The 6583-nt window shown below is 40.8% G+C and overlaps 1 long non-coding RNA gene across 1 annotated transcript; it reads left to right on the forward strand.

Moving 5' to 3' along the window:
• The first annotated feature begins 2808 nt into the window (after nucleotides 1-2808).
• On the forward strand, nucleotides 2809-6369 carry LOC105485350 (uncharacterized). Its single transcript, XR_989529.2, has 3 exons — nucleotides 2809-3148; nucleotides 5205-5318; nucleotides 6262-6369. It is a non-coding gene; the product is annotated as an uncharacterized lncRNA (long non-coding RNA).
• The last annotated feature ends 214 nt before the right edge of the window (nucleotides 6370-6583 follow it).

Consider the following 6583-nt stretch of genomic DNA (forward strand, 5'->3'; position numbering starts at 1 on the left):
CACACACCTACCTTTACACACACCTGGACTCACTCTCATGAACACACATGCACCGGTACATATACGCCCCTACATACACACATGTAGGTCAGGAAAACCCAGATGGTTTAATCAGAATGCCAATGTCATAGGACTGTCTTGCAGTACACCTTTATTCTGGGCCACATCTTAAGAGAACAGAAACATACCTCCTGACACCTATACACACCTGTGAATGCCATGCTGGACAGCGAAAGGCCTCATGTCCAGAATCACCTGGAGGCAGAAAGCACTTGCAGGGGAGGTGTGCTTGACCCATTGTGGTCATTATTGCTGGTTCTAAGTCAGCGATTGCTCTGGTTGGCATTGAAACAGACTCTTCTCCCAGAGGATAAACTTGTCCTGGAGAGAACAATTTCATTCCAAATTCACCTTGCCCCCATTTTCTTCCATGAGTTGGGCTACCCCTTTCCAAATACCTCCTCCACTTCTTCCTTTGACTAAACACACACTGAAGGATGCTGGGAGGCTAAAGCAGTTTTCCCACTGAAGCCTTCCATCAGGTTCTGGAGAGCAACACACAAGCAGAGCGGCCATTCCACCCGTGGCATTGCTACCTCATTCCCATGACTGCTGGAGAGGATAAGACTTCACCCGGTAGGCCTTTAGGGGGAACCCAGAACTAACACTTTCTTACTCTCTCCCTCTTCTGTTCCCCACTAGAGTGCTCCTATCTATGTCTCCTCCCTTTGCATGAGCCACCCACCTCCCCACCATGATAGAAACGTCCCCTTTCTAGTCTTCAGCTGTGTGTCCTACAAACTCAGCCATCTCAGCGTGTCAGTAGGAGCAGTGAATGTTCACTGGCGTGGTCAACTTGGAGTGGCTCTATCAAAGGAGGTACTGTGAGTGCCTTTCTTTACCAGAACAAGCCTTATTTAACTGTAGCTTCGTTGTTTTTCAAAGTTAGATTTTTTTCCATCTAGTCATTTCAAAATGGCTTTGAACATCTACACATTTCTGTTCACTTGTATTTCTTGAGTTAATATGCTTCCGAAAGCATTCAACTTGGGCACCACTGTGGAATCTTCTTTTACATCAATATAGTGTGATTTCAGGAACCATTTGCGTTACTGGTTAAATGAAATATTGTTTCCTATTTGATCAATAACCTAATTCTCATCTAGAATCTGTTCTTCCCCTTTTAAACTGTCCCAAATCCCCCAATCTCAATCCCAAATCCCCCAATCCCCACTTCCAATTCCAAATCCCAGAAAAGACGACAACACTCGCATCACGCTATTGGTTCGTCTTCAGAATCATTAGACAGCCTTAATTCTGACAATAGCAATAAGAGGAGGAGAATTCAAGGCTTTGAGGGGGATGCAGGAACACTGAGAAAATTACAAAATCTACTTAAATGTTTTTTTTTCTTTCTGAGCAGATTTCGGTGTCTTCATTTCTAATCAGTCCGGGAAACCACTTTTCTGGTGAATTCAGTGGGTAAGCAAAAACAAAAAAAAAGAGTATCAACCAACATTCAGTCTTATGGAATGACAGTCAGAATGTATGCCTACGGGCCCAATCCCCTGAAATAATGTTTCCAAAATAATAAATCTTATAGCTTGCATTAATCTTCTGTATGACTCATCACACTATCATTTACCTTTCCAGAAAACATTTTAGCAAATAACTTCCTCTGAAATCAAACTATTTAAAAGTATGAGTTCAGCTTGCCTTTCAGTGCCTTCAATCTATCTGAAATCTCCTGCAGTTTTATCTCTTTCATAGTCCTGTGAGGTGCTGAGCCCACCACATTCACAGAAAACTTCTGTCCATAAGCAGTACAAATAGTAAACATTCCAGCACATGTATTTGCAGGAATGGATATCCATTCTTTATTTCACCCACTTATTAAATTCAAATAATATTTATTATGCATTTTATATTGTCAAAGCACTGTATTAGGAGGTAGATACAAAACCAAACAAAATAGTCTTAACTTTAATGGTATTTTGCTTATACATAAAACATGTATACAACAAAACAGTAAGCTAAGAGAAGTATAAATAAAATGACTTGGTGTTCAGAGGAGGTAGGATTAACTTTATCCTAGCTGTTAAGATGAGGGATGGCTTCAAAAAGGATGTGGCATTCGAACTAGAGAAGAAGAGGTAGGATTTGATTATGTGTAAATGATAGAGGTACAGTTGGAAGGAGAATATCATGGCAGAGGGAAGAGGATCAACAAATATAAGAAAGTGAGAGGTATGGGAGTAGAGAGCAGTATTTCCCTTAACTTTCCTGCACCAATGGTTCACAAAGTGATGAGAAACACACTAGTTAGAGCATGTTGAAACTAGATCAGAGAGAGCCTAGCATGCCATCTGAGAAACTGCTCTTTAAGAGGAATGAAAAAAAAAAATCACTGAAGGATATGGAGCATGTGAGTAAATAATTAATGGTTACATCAAGAAGATTGCCAGCTGTGTGTAAGTAGTACAGGGGAGCACAGTTAGAGATGAGACTATTAGACTACTTCAATAGACTACGCAGAGACCAAGGAAAAAGGTCGGGGTATGAGAGCTGCCTCAGAGACAGACATAGGACTTAGCAAATGGATACAAGGGAGAAGCAAAGGAGAGGGAATCATAAAGAGCCTTGAGTAACTGGGAGAATCATGATGACCTTCAGGAGCAACACAAGAGAAGGAAATATAAGATAGGTTTATTTCCATACCTGCAAATTTGTCTAGTATTTCTGAAAGTTTTAGGTACAACCCCAACCCAGCAAAGTGTGCCAAGTTATCCACAGAGACTTATGTTGAGTAAATATTACTCAAACCAATTCTAAAGCAATATTTGCCTTGTTAAGACTTCAACATAGTCTCTATCTAATCTGTTTCAACTATTCCTTATTCCTTTTTACTTCCCAACAGCCAGCCTTTCCAACTGATGATTAGCTTACCACTGGCTCCTGTTTACCCATGGCCCATGCCCTCCATCATGTCTGTTAACTAACTTCAGATGCTCCTAGGTGATGGACTGCTCAGTTCAGCCACACCAACCTCTCACCAAGGATTTCCTGGCAGAACCACCAACTGGACACAGCAGGCAAAGACCTGCCCCAACTCTTAGCCCTGGAAAGCTGGGCCCAGACAGAATTTAAGGTGCTAAAGGGATGGCAAAATGAAGATGGTTATAGTTAGTTGGAAATGCAATATTGCAAGATTGGAGTTCAGAATACAGAAAAGTTGAGAGATTCCATGGTCCTCAGCTGCCACCACACTAAGTGTGACAGTAAAATGTGTAAGCCTATCCAGCAGGACAGCTGGGTGTAAGAGGAAGGAGGCCTCTGAGGACAGGAGAGCAGAGAAGCTTGAACTCATGGTCTCTCATACACACTATGGACATATGTTAGTGTAATGAGGAGAATGAACGGGAGGAGAATGAACGTGGATTCAGGAGTATGCCCCTTGGCAGCTCATGGATACGGAAAAACAGTAGTTGTCTTCTCTGGCCACAAGCAGCAGAAACTACAGGTGATCCACTCAAGCCACAAGCAGCAGGCTGGCCCTTCAAAACGGAGCTCTGGGAGGCTTGGAGGAGCTGAGGTGGAATAAACAAAGGTTAAATTCTCTTTCACTTACTTCTAAGTGACAGGTTTTAATTAAAGATAATTCACACTTGAATTGATCCTATCGGTTTCCGCTGCTGACAGACTAGGACTGTCGAGGGAAGAACCGTGAGGCAAGACGACTTGGATGTGGATGGGGAGGGACGGAGGTGGGGAGATGCATGCACTCACCAAAATTAAAAGGTGGGGGGAAAGACACCAAAAGGTGAAACTATGGATAAATGTGGTCTTACTGTACCTAGGGATTTTAACGTTTTTTCTCCCTTAAAAAGTCACTAAATAGCTTGTCTTTGTCGGGGGAGGGGGGAAACATGTATCCCAATGTCACTTTTTACTAGTTTCAAATATTACAGAGAGATGTTTATTTCATGATACTAAAAATAGGATAGATGCAAGTGTTCCTATTACATAATTCAAAAACTGACACTGAGAGAATGAGAGATGGACCAGGTCATGTGGAATAGAGGGTCCAGGGTGGCAAGAGAAACTCCAGTTCCTCCAGACAAGACTCCGACCTGGCTCTAAGTGAAAGAATCTGACAACATCAGTGGCTTTTGCAATTCAAGCCATTCCCCCCCTTTGTTTGCCAAAGCTAAAAAAATTCAAATATATAAAAAAATCATTCTTGCTAAAATTCTATTTCTGGGGTCACAGCTGCAGGAGCAAGATTAACATATGCTAAAGCTAGAACTACTGAAGGTTGATTGTGCACATTTTTTCAAATGCAGCTTAATCGCCCAAGAATGCAGAATCAAATTTCAGATGTATTTAAAGCGTGAAAAATATTTATATAATTATTGTCTCTCCGGATAAATATTAAAATCCCGAACCACTCTACTTAAGGTCCCTGAATCTCTGTGTTGAATCCCACCTCCACACAAGGCAGGCTCTCAACTCTCAGCAAAATTCCTTCTATCCACACAGGTCCCACTCAAATTCCACATTCTCCATGAAGCCTCCTCCTCATGCCCTAACAGGAATTAACTCTCACCTCTGTGAAACCCCACAGCACTTTGTCTCCCTAATGTGGCACTTATGTGCCATGAATGGTAGTTACCTGGACATGCACACATCTTATTTCCCCTGCTTTCCTATTGCATTGTACAATCCCCAAGGGAAGGAACCATAACTTACACATCAGCATATCTCCTCTAACAGCCTAGTGAAATACATCCTGCTTAGGAGGTGTTAAGTATATTTTTTAAATGAATGATGACTGCATGAAAATTCTCCTGGGTATGCAGGCTTTCCTTTTAAAGTTTTGTCTTAGAATATGGAAAGCAAGATTCTGCCGGTTGCACCCAGCCTGCGGCTACTTCTTCACCACGAAATCACAAACGAATACCATCTGCTATTTCTCTCTGCTGAGCCCCTCTGGAGATTCCCTTTAGGTTAATTGGCCACTCTGTTCTAGCCTTGACTTTCTCCCAGTTCTTACTCCTGGGAAAACCTCAGTAGGGCCAGGGGTCTAGGACACTGCTTTCTAAGTTATATGTTCAATACCATATGTTTTTCCTCTTTAAGTTCCCAATTATTACTTTCTTTTAGGTTATCTTCATTTCCTCCCTCCTGAAATGTTCCTTTTTCAGGTCTCTCCTGAAACTATCTCCTTCGAGTCATCTACGGAACATAAGGCGAGCAGATGGTGCTGTGATTGCACTGGTAATTACCCCCTGAGAAAAGCAACCTTCTTCCCAAAGCAGGTAATTTGGACTAAAATAGAATTTTTGCCAGAATAATCCAGGTAAGTAGGGTGTTGAGCTTTATACATATACAATCGTATTTTATGCAATAGAAACCATCACCATTCGTTTTGGACAAAACCCAGCTGTTTCTTGCCCCCTACAATGAAGGGGGCCAACTTTAAAGACTAAAATTAACTTGTTTCTATTCTAAACCTCCAAGTCAATCTCCAACAGTGTGTTTTGAGGCACCTGATCACAGCACAGGAACTTAGGGATCTACTCTTACTAGCAATCATGTGCACTACTTGTCATATCTAGTTTTTAAGCATCATGACTTACTTTTTTAATGTTTATTTTAAAGGAAATTCCTGAAGCGCAGTTGCCATCAGTATGTAAATTTTTTGACTTTTTGTCAAAATCAATATCATATCCTTAAACCCAGGCTTAGGACACAATGGGAAAAAAACAAAATACCTCTTTGCTTGAAAGGAAACAAATTTTGCCTGCACTTTCACTGGTCTCTTATTGTAGCTGCAAGCCATGATCTGCTGAAATACTTCTCTGACAGCAAGAGTAACTAGAGTGCTTTCAGTCCAAGAACAGAGCACTCTATGTCATTGGGCAAAAATGGCAAAAGGTCATCCAAATGAACTTCACATAAGAGGAAGAGAAGCAGTGAGAAATGATAATTGCACTTTCCAATCCAGACCAGGTCCAATTACCATCAATTCTTCGTGGTGGTGTTTTTCCTCTTATCTGGTGTAAGAGTTTGATAACCCAAAGGCTGTAATTGTACTGTAGGGCTAATTAAAAAGGAGGCCAGGATTTTAATATGTATCCCCGACACAAAAGCAAGATATTTATTGCACTTGGCACATAACAGAGGCTAAAATTTCATTGAAAAGAGGTTTTGGAAATTAACATAACTATATGTATCTGCTTTTCTCTTCTTCTCTTCTAGTAATGCAAAGCAGAACAGAAAAAAAATACTTGAGAATAAAAAAGCTCATTCTAAACATGTCAACCTCATCAATGTTATGGATAGGTGACCATGAATTTTATAATAAAGAACCTGTGTTTTCCAATTCAGTGTTTCGGTTCTTACAAAGCTCTTTTGTAATGTTTGGTCATCTCTTCTTCCACTTTTTCTGACATTACGAATTGTTCAGACTCCTTTCTGCATCAACCTTCTAAACTCCTATCTACTCCATAATGAACTTGCTGGAGAAAATTAAAAGTGGAAGGAGTGAGATGTTTTCTTTTTATCAGTCAACATTAGGAAA

The sequence above is a fragment of the Macaca nemestrina genome, chromosome 16 (genome assembly GCF_043159975.1).
Source record: "Macaca nemestrina isolate mMacNem1 chromosome 16, mMacNem.hap1, whole genome shotgun sequence".
In the NCBI taxonomy this organism is placed as follows: domain Eukaryota; kingdom Metazoa; phylum Chordata; class Mammalia; order Primates; family Cercopithecidae; genus Macaca; species Macaca nemestrina.